At 43.7% G+C, this 10,192-nt stretch overlaps 2 pseudogenes; both read left to right on the top strand.

Moving 5' to 3' along the window:
* The first annotated feature begins 496 nt into the window (after positions 1-496).
* LOC109749147 (wax ester synthase/diacylglycerol acyltransferase 11-like) lies at positions 497-4,604 on the top strand (annotated as a pseudogene).
* Positions 4,605-5,363: 759 nt separating this feature from the next.
* LOC109749118 (wax ester synthase/diacylglycerol acyltransferase 4-like) lies at positions 5,364-9,641 on the top strand (annotated as a pseudogene).
* The last annotated feature ends 551 nt before the right edge of the window (positions 9,642-10,192 follow it).

Raw genomic sequence — 10,192 nt, forward strand, 5'->3', positions numbered from 1 at the left:
CAAAAACATGCAGAGTGTGAAGAACTACACTATTCACATCTGGATTTATCTTTTTTGTTTCTGAATGTGTATATCGACTTTGGATTTGACTTTTTTAGGGGTAGTAGACAAATGTATTGCAAACATTCATGATATTTTCAGAATTTTTTGAGATATTTAAATTTATTGTTTTTCAAATTGGTATCATGGAGCATCTAAGTGGTGGTATCACTGATATTTTCCCACTAATAGCCGCCAATCCAACTGGCGCCACATAGTTTGTCGGAGCCACACAAAATCACATCAGTTGTGGACGTGTTTCACTGCCGATTGCGCCGCAAAAAAAGGGCCGCTGGCGCGTCATAATAATAAATGTTTTGCCAGGGTTGATGGAATGATGGCTCCATAGTACTTTGTAACTTGCGCGTAGAGCGTTGCCGCGTGTTCCTACCGTGGTGACCGGTAAACTTGCTTTGCTGTGCCTACGACACTCGCGTATTATAGGTGCTGCCTTTTGTAAGCAACGTGTACTCATCGTGTCTATATAATACACCTACAGATCGTGGTGATCGCTCCATACATTGAGCGATCCATCGAGCAGACACTTGAAACCAAAAGTACGTGGTTATGGGCAGTTCTGGTAGCCCCGCGGTAGCCGCTCTACCAACAACAACCCAGCTACTCCCGATACGCACGCCAAGATCAGCAGTGGCCGAATGGACGAAGACGGACGATTCCACGGCGGCGGCCGCGGAGGAGCCCTTGAGCCCTACTGCAAGGCTCATGGAAGCCATATACATCGTCGTTACAATCGGCCTTGGCTCGCCGGTAAACGTACCCGTCTTCAGCGCCGGCATCGCCACCCAGCTTGCCCGTTACCCGCGCTTCCGCAGCATCCAAGTATATATACCCTTACCACTGAAACCTTACTTGCCGACACTAGCTTGGTTTAACCCGTGAGCCCGCTCTTTCATGCACGGTAGGTGACAGACGGGCGCAAGAACCCGCGGTGGGAGCGCACGGTGGTGAACGTGGGCGATCACATCATCGTCCCGACGCTGGACCCCGCCGCCGTGGAGGCTGACCCGGACCGGGCCGTGGAGGACTACGTGGCCTCGCTGCCCGCGCTCCCCATGGACTGCTCCCGCCCGCTCTGGGAGTTCCACTTCCTCGACTTCCCGACCTCCGAGGCGGCCGCCACCGCGGTCATCCGCGTGCACCACTCTCTCGGCGACGGGATGTCGTTGATCACGATGCTCCTGGCGTCCGCGCGTAGTGCCGCCGACCCGACATGCCTGCCGGCCATGCCGGAGCAGCCGGAGCGCACGGGCGCCATCTACGAGCCGCGGCGCCGGCAGCAGTCGTCCGGGAGCGCCCTGGCGGCGTTCGTCACATGGATTTGGCCGTATCTTGTGCTCGCATGGAACACCATGGTGGACGTTGCCTTCTTTGCTGCGACGATTGTGTTCCTCAGAGACCCGCCCACGCTCTTCAGACGTGCGGATGACCACGTCATGTCCAATCCCCGCAGGCGCTTTGTACACCGGAGCCTTAGCTTGGGCGATGTCAAATTGATCAAGAATGCCATGAACTGCGTAAGTATACCAGTAGTATTCTTACGTACGGCATACTGAGGGCCAGATGAAAATCGTGCATTTGCGAAATGTTCATTCAGTTTCCAATGTTCCGTACGTACACTCTGTCTGAATTAAGATTAATTTTGTCTCTATATTTTTTCCGGAGACTGTCAATGATGTACTTGTCGGGGCGACTTCTGCAGCTCTATCACGATATTACTTTCGCAAGTCTGGTAAGTGATGTACCTCTGGCAACGAGGGCTGTATAGTCCGCAGGTGGATTTATTGTATTTCTATATACCGTGTAACATAAATCTTCAATTTATGTTAGGTTCCTCTAAGACAAACAAACTATGTTTGCGGTCTGTTCTCCCTGTCAATACAAGGCCAACCACTAGCCTACAAGTAAGTTTTCTAATTATATATAATTTTAAATACATTAATATTTAGGAGGTTTTAAATGCATAAATTATTAATTTGTACTCCCTCTATTCCGAATTACTTGTCGCTAATAGTGCTAGATATATCCATTTAAGCGACGAGTAATTCCGGACGCAGGGAATACATTTCTTCACCAAATGGTTACTCCTTTGTTATGTAATTAACGTTTCAGACATCAGAATAATCCCCAAAGTTCGAGTTTGGTTAAAAGATTACAAATCATGGTATTTATGAAAATATGTTCTCGACAAACTAATGATGTTATAGATGTTCACTTAAATCTTTTTTTGTGGGCGATATATGTTCACTTGACTAACCTAAATATTTTCTGTGCATATTACTCCCTCTGTTCACTATTATAATTCATTTTGGATATTTCAATAAGGACTGCATACGGATTGAAATGAGTGAACAAACACAGTAAACACATCTATATACATCCAATTTAAAAAAAGTTAGAACATCTTATAATAATGAATGGAGGAAGCACTAGTTAATATTAGAGTAGCTAGTTTGATTCCACGCTTTTTGAAGCGTAAAACGTTTCCGGATGGAGGTCTTAAGTCAATGGATTACAATTTTGTAATATATCATTATTTTCATCTAATATTTCTGTACAACTATGCACAGACGTATGTTGATATGATAGAAGCTGGTAAGAGTAACGATGTGGCATGGGGAAATCAACTAGGCTACATCCTCCTTCCATTTCATTTAGCGATGCACGATGATCCACTTGCATATGTTCGCAAGGGGAAGAAGACAACTGATAGGAAAAAAGAGGTCACTTGAAGTTATCTTCACGCATAAGATGAATGAATTGTTTGTCAAAATGTTTGGCATGAAGGTATATTTTGCTGCATCTTTGTACTTATATATATGTTTTATTTTTTGAAATTAAATTACACAATGTTAAGTACATCCTTGTTTAACAACCTGATTATGCTCTTACCTAGTTAGTGTCTATATTTTTCAACTTGACAAGCAGGCGGGCTCTTCTATCTTCCAACGTATGTTCGCCAATACAACTATTTTATTCTCAAATATGGTTGGACCAACTGAACAAATAGAGTTATGTGGCCACCCAATTGTGTTCATTGCGCCTAGTATCTACGGAGGCCCACAAGTAAGTCGTCAACGATCTTACATCGAAACCTTCAATCTTAAGCAACCTATGTACTTTTGTCAACCCAAATCATCTACCACAATCCACAATGCAAGGTGAGGTGTACTCTTAACACTGCTCGCCAGTGGAGTTTTCAGAATAATGAGGATAGGTATGAGTATTTGCGTAGCTACATTTCCTCTCCTTTTCAGTGTGAACTTGAATCCATGACCCAAAATGATTAGAAGCAGTGTTAGATATATCTCTCTATATAGTTGATCACTAGATGGTCCACAGTTAAAGGGATGACTTGACCTTGGATGCACATACACCTTATCAACCAAAGTTAGCTCAACTCCTTGTAACAATATAAGAAAACTTAATCGCAGGCACTAAAAAAAATTGAAGTAAACCTTTTCAAACCTTCTCGACACCTTTTTTTTTTACTTAATCACCTAGATTTATTTTGCAGGCTTTGGTTGTGCACTACCAGAGTTACAATAGCACTATTAAGGTAATTTTGGCAGTCGACAATGAAGTCATTCCAGATTATACTCAACTTTTGGATGACTTCACTGAGTCCTTCGGGTACATTAAGGATGCAGCCTCAGAGCTTTCCACACCCACCATCAACAGAGAGTAATCAACATACAACTTCATCGTGTGTGATGCTTTCTAAAACTGTGTAATGAGTATACTCCTATATATTATGTGTGTGCATCACAAGTCACAACATGGTAATTTAAAACCAAGAACTCAAACAGAATAAGATTACATGTCAAATGTATTCATTACATTGTTATTATTGGAGAATGATGTATCAGGAGGAATAATGTAAACTATAACTTTATGCTAGGATTGTGATAATCCGCTATACTCCTTTGATATTGCGCTTTTGTGTATATAAATTATGGATCCCACGGGGTAGATTCATAATACATAAAGTACTTATTACCCCCCAAGGAATACCAAATGTACGGATTTTCGAACATGTAATGTGTAATGTTTTTCTCCAGGGGAATCTGACTATCATGAGTGGAACGAGTAGGGTGAGCTTTGGATGAATTGGTCTATTATAGGGGAATCTTATAAACTACCTGTTTTTTTATATTTTTTTACTTCTCGGCGGATATTACACTACTCCTATGAAAAGCACCGCTTCCGTGAAACTAAAATAAACATAAAGTTGGACCACTCCTAAGTACCTTATTAACCAACTGTTCTCTCTTGTTAATTCCATGATTAACCCACTCCCCCGTCCCAAACCATCACCGAGAAACTTCGGTTTGGCATTGCTCCACGGCTGGCTCCTGGTTGTCATGCTATTCGCAGGCATGCCTATGCACTCAATCACTTGCCTCAATCCCCTGTGCTCGACATTTCTCCTCCATCTCCGGTCATTCCAATGGTGAACCTCATAAGTTGTGGCTCTACACTTAGCTCCTTGGCCTAAGGGAATATCCCATCATCGGACACCTCACCCTACTAGCATCCTAAGGTGAAAGTTTCACCATCGCTCGTGTCCATGATAAATGCGAAGAGCGCATACTTTACCATCTTTTCGCTCGCCTCTGAATATTGGTTATTGAGGGGGCTTAATCCTCATCACCTTTGATTCCCATTCTTCAAAAGCAGTCATCCCCGACATAAGTCTTCCACCTTGGTATATGAGTAGGTTGGCGACGTGGAGCTTCATAACCAAGGTGCTCGCGACCGGAGGTGAACGTGGCTCGATGGCCAGGGTCGACATGAGCAAGGGCATCCTGACATGTGAAATTCTCATGGTCGACAACGATGATGGTGATGTGCTTTGCTACATCCCGCTTCCGCAATCGGCAAGACAAAAGCACAAGACCTGGTTGTCAAACGTCCCAGGAGTGGGACATCATCGTCGTACAAGGCCATATTAAGTTTTTTGAGATGCAATTCACGTTCAAGTGTCGCGCCATCACTAGCACCCCTGACTTATCTATCAAATGTTGGAAAGCCACATCATGCGAGAAGGCGGATCCCTAGAAGAATTGGCGCAAGGCATGCAAACTAAAAAAATTTAAGATGCCTAATTACCTTTGAACCAGTTTCGGATGTAGATAATGTCTTCTTCCCTTAGACCCTAGGATTTATCGATTCCCGGAAGTGAATTAAACTTGGCAAGGACATGTCTGCAAGTCTTTGTTATCTCAAATCATTCTAGTTTACTGGTCCAACAATTATCGAAGAGGTTGTAACAACATAAAATAGGCCAGAGCTAAGGTTTCACGATGGTGAACATGGATCCTGTTGCCGTGGCGGCCGACCCGGACCGGGCCATGGAGGACTACATGGCCTCGCTGTCCGCGCTCCCATGGACCGCTCCCGGCCGCTTTGGGAGTTCCACTTCCTCGACTTCCCGACCGCCGAGGCCATCTCCAGCGCCGTGATCCGCGTGCACCACTCCTCGGCGACGGGACGACGCTCATTGCGCTCCTCCTGGCGTCCGCACGCAGCACCGGCCGACCCGACACGCCTGCCCGCCATGCCGAAGAAGCCATCTACGTTCCGCGGCCACGGTCCAAGGGTGTCCTAGCGTTCCTCGCGTGGGTCTGGTCGTATCTTGTGCTCGCGTGAAACACCGTGGTGGACGTACGTCACCCTCTTCGTCGCGACCATTCCGTTCTTGAGAGACCCACACACGCCATTCAAGTACGTGGATCACGGTGCCATGTCCAGCTCCAGCCGGCGCTTCGTGCACCGGAGCCTTTGTTTGGAGGACGTCAAGTTCATCAAGAATGCCATGAACTGCGTAAGTATATCTAGCTAGCTGTTCGATCATGCCACTCTTCTAAAATCCTCATCTATGATGTGATTTTCCGTGTATTGATCTGCATCCTTGGGGCCAGGTAAAAATGGCCTTTTTTTAAAGAAAAGGATGTACTCCCGGCCTCTGCATCTGGGCGATGCATGCAACCATTTTATTAATTATTCATAAATCCCTTACAAGGTAATACAACAGTAAACCTGAAGCCACCATCTTAGCAACACCTGTCGCTATTCCTACCCCCGTGATGAAGGGGTGCTGAATGTTCGAGCCTACTATCAAACAGACATCACACCAACACCTAACATCGAATGCCGGACGCCTCATCCAAGCCACAATACTTGGACTGTGTTAGACACCAGTCCGGCGCACTTTCATTGGGCACCACATGCGCATGCTGTAAGGGCCGTCACTTCCTTACAATCGATCCATCCTCAGATCAGATATTGACGCATCGACCTTGCCAGGCCTCTCTGCCATTGACTCCACCATGACCCCAGGTAGCGTCATCCTCCTATGCGAGTCTATCGCCACCCATCGGACGCCGAGTCTTCATTGCGCCATGCCGCCGAGATCCGCCGCCATCGATGTGTAGGATGAAGCACCGCTCCACCACCTACCGACACGCAATCACCAAGCCGTCCACATGTCCGTCGAATCGATGAATGTCTCCAAAGATGATGCCCCCACGGGGGTGACGACAAAGGCGTGGCCATCATCCGATCCAGGAGGCTCATCAACACCTCCAACGAGGGCTACGACGCCCACGGGCGTCGGCGTCAATGGTAGCCTCCTCCAGATCTGAGGTTTCCCCCGAAAACAATGGAGCAAGGGATGCCCCCACCATCGCCTCCAACGAGGAAAACGATACCCACGGGAGCCGCCGACGATGGTGGCATCCTCACCCACTTCAGCAGCTAGGCCACCATCTCCTCCTCCAGTTGATCCGCCACCGGGAAGCCACCGCGAGGCAACACCCACCGACCAGATCCCTTTGGACTGACGATGAAGACAACCAAAGGTAGAGGAGGTCACATCGCTGCGTGACCGGCGCCATGGCCACACACATGTCGTCCCGACGCACCCGCTCAAGATTCACCATCATAGCCAAGCCTCCAAGCCGCGACGGAGGGACGCCCCGCCATCATCCCCCCGCATGGGCTTTGCCCAGCCGGGATCCGGCGACGGTAGGAGCGGAGGCAGGGGGAGGGGAGGGGAGGGGAGGTGGCGGGAGGCGGAGGAGATCGGGAGGGATCTGGAGGGGAGGGGAGGCGCATAAAATGGGAGAGATTTTCACTTCCCAGCCTCTACACCAACTAGGGATGCATACAACCATTTCAGTATGAGTACCAAGACAAACATGGTCCTCAGAATTTTTTTTAAATGAGTATCAAAATATGTGTTGATGAGTGGTTTCACCATGCACCAAGGTTGATCCTCAACAAACAGGGCAAACCGCCTATGCGTCACCTGTCAATTCTAGAAATTGAACCCAGGTCGTTAGGCTGCACAACTGCATACCCAACCACTGAGCCAAGGTAAAATGGTCATACTATATAAGTTAACCCTTCTAGGTAATACGTGCAGCCCACGTGAAGAGTCATTAATGTATATATGTATTTATCTTTTGTTTCCGGAGACCATCAATGATGCGCTAGTCGGAGCGACTTCTGCTGCTCTATCAAGATATTAGTTTGGCAAATCTGGTAAGTGTTGTTTGGAAACAAAACAAAGGTGTATTATATGTCATAGTTTCTCCTGTTGGGCGATCTCTTGTATATATACTTACGTATGAACTATACACATTTGTGAACTTACCTGCAATTTATCATAGGTTCCAATGACACCAGCAAAATATGTCTGCGGTCTATCCTCCTTGTTGATACAAGACCAACCCCTAGCCTACAAGTAAGTTTTTATTCGAAAATGTGTAAAAAAAAAATTGAAGTGCATGCCATTAGATTTTCAGTTTTTTTATATATTTGTTATTGCCGTAATATATATCATTACTTTTCATACAAATATACATGTTTATTATAATAATAGAAATCATTATATGTATGAAAAATATGTTTCCCGACAACTAATGATATATATACATATATTATTATTATTATTATTATTATTATTATTATGTTCGCCCGGACCAACCTATATAATTTCAATGTATATTACTAGTCAATATTGGAGTGTTCAGTTTGATTATGCATTTGTTGGGACGTAATTTATTTCCGAATGGAGGTTTTAGATCATTTCATTACCAATTTGTAGCATGTCATTATTTTGGTCTAATGTTTTCTTATAACTGTACAAACATATGTTGAAATGATAGACTCTGGTGAGAGCAAGGATGCGGACTAGGGAAATCAACTAGGCAACATCCTCCTTCCTTTTCATTTGGCGATGCATGATAACGCACTTGCATATGTTCGCAAGGCAAAGAAGACCGTGGATAGGAAAACGAGCTCACTTGAAGTTATCTTCACGTGTAAGATGGGTGAATCATTTCTCAAAATGTTTGGTCTGAAGGTATATTCGCTGCCACTTTGTACTAGTTTATTTTGTTCTCTTTCTACAATTAACTCTGACATAATTAAGCAGCACCTTGTTTAACAAACTAACACTGATAGTCAAAGCTGGTTGGATTTTTTATCTTTGGTCGTATGTTTGCCAATACAACTCTTGCGTTCTCAAACCTGGTTGGACCAACTGAACAAATAGAGTTCTATGGGCACCCCGTTGTCGTCATTGCACCTAGTGTTTATGGAGCTTCACAAGTAAGTCACTCATGATCTTGCAGCAAAACCTTCAACCTTAATCAACCTTTCTACTTTTTTATCAACCTAAGCATCTATCAGATAAAATGCGTGAATACTAGTCCTCATGCATCGCTTTCGATCACAAAACAACTCTAATTCTTTCTGAATTATCAAAACAACTCTGCTAAGTTATGTGCTCTAGGTTATTGGAGCAAAAAGGCAAGAATATGACCCCAAAACATCAACTACCCGCATGTGCACGCTTAATTTATCACTTCGTGATATAATGCCTCCAAAATGATGGATGCACCTAGGAGTAACTACAATATATGTAATTGTAAGGAACAAATTCGAGTTAAGGAGTACTCAAACAAGGAGAGTTGTAATCTGATGCCTCTCATCAATAGAGTTTATAGAATAATGGTGGTAGGTAAGAGTATTTTCATAGATGCATTTCATCTTCCTTTTTTCTGCTATGTGTGAACTTGAACCCAAGACCAACAAAAGGTAGAGGCATTTTAAGTTACATCTATCTTGATATTCCGTCAGTATGACTACCTAATTAAGGACATGGCTCGACCTTCGATGGGAATACACGAGCACACCCTACCAACAAGCTAACCTCAGTTCTTTGTAACACTAGACATAAAACTTCATTACACGAGCACATCCTACTGACCAAGCTAAGCTCAATTCTTTGTAACTACACACATTAAACGTCATCATGAAAAATAAAATGAATAGAAGTAAACCTATAAAATTATAATCATTTTGTCACCCAATTTTGTATCTAATCAGAAAGATTTGTTTTGCAGGCTTTGCTTGTGCAATGTCAGAGTTACAATAGCACTATTACGCTTAGTTTGACGGTCGACGAGGAAATAATTCCAGATTATATTCAACTTATGGATGACTTTGTTGAGTCTTTCGGCCACATTAAGGATGGAGGTTCAAGACTTTCAACATCCATCAAGGAAGAATAACCAACATGCAGTTCTATCAGTGTGCTTCCTAAAATTGTACAAGAACAAGAACAAAAATATGCTCCTATATATTTGTTGTGTGTATTACGAATTGCAACATAGTAAGTAAAAACAAGAACATGTACCAAAAAAGGCTACAAGTCAAATGTATTAAGTACAGTAATATATAGGACAATGATGCACCAACAGGGATAATATTATACTCATCTTACATCTTGCTTTTATTTGTTTAACTTTGGATTTAATTGCAGAATGGATTTGACCAAACCCCGTTCTATGATCACAACTAAAACAGCATACTTCCTCGGTCTCATAATATAAGACGATATTACATACAATATACTCACACATTTTATTTTATTTTTGCGGTAAATACACTCACATATTAGATGTAATAACATCTTATATTATGGGACGAAGGGAGTAAAAATTTTGCGTAAAAAATCTATATATTTTCGGGAAAAATATAGATTTTTTAAGAGATAGTAACAATATAGATATGAGGAGCAGAAAAGTTGATTATTTTTTAAAAAAGAAAGAGAAAGTTGATG

The sequence above is a fragment of the Aegilops tauschii genome, chromosome 5, assembly GCF_002575655.3.
Source record: "Aegilops tauschii subsp. strangulata cultivar AL8/78 chromosome 5, Aet v6.0, whole genome shotgun sequence".
In the NCBI taxonomy this organism is placed as follows: domain Eukaryota; kingdom Viridiplantae; phylum Streptophyta; class Magnoliopsida; order Poales; family Poaceae; genus Aegilops; species Aegilops tauschii.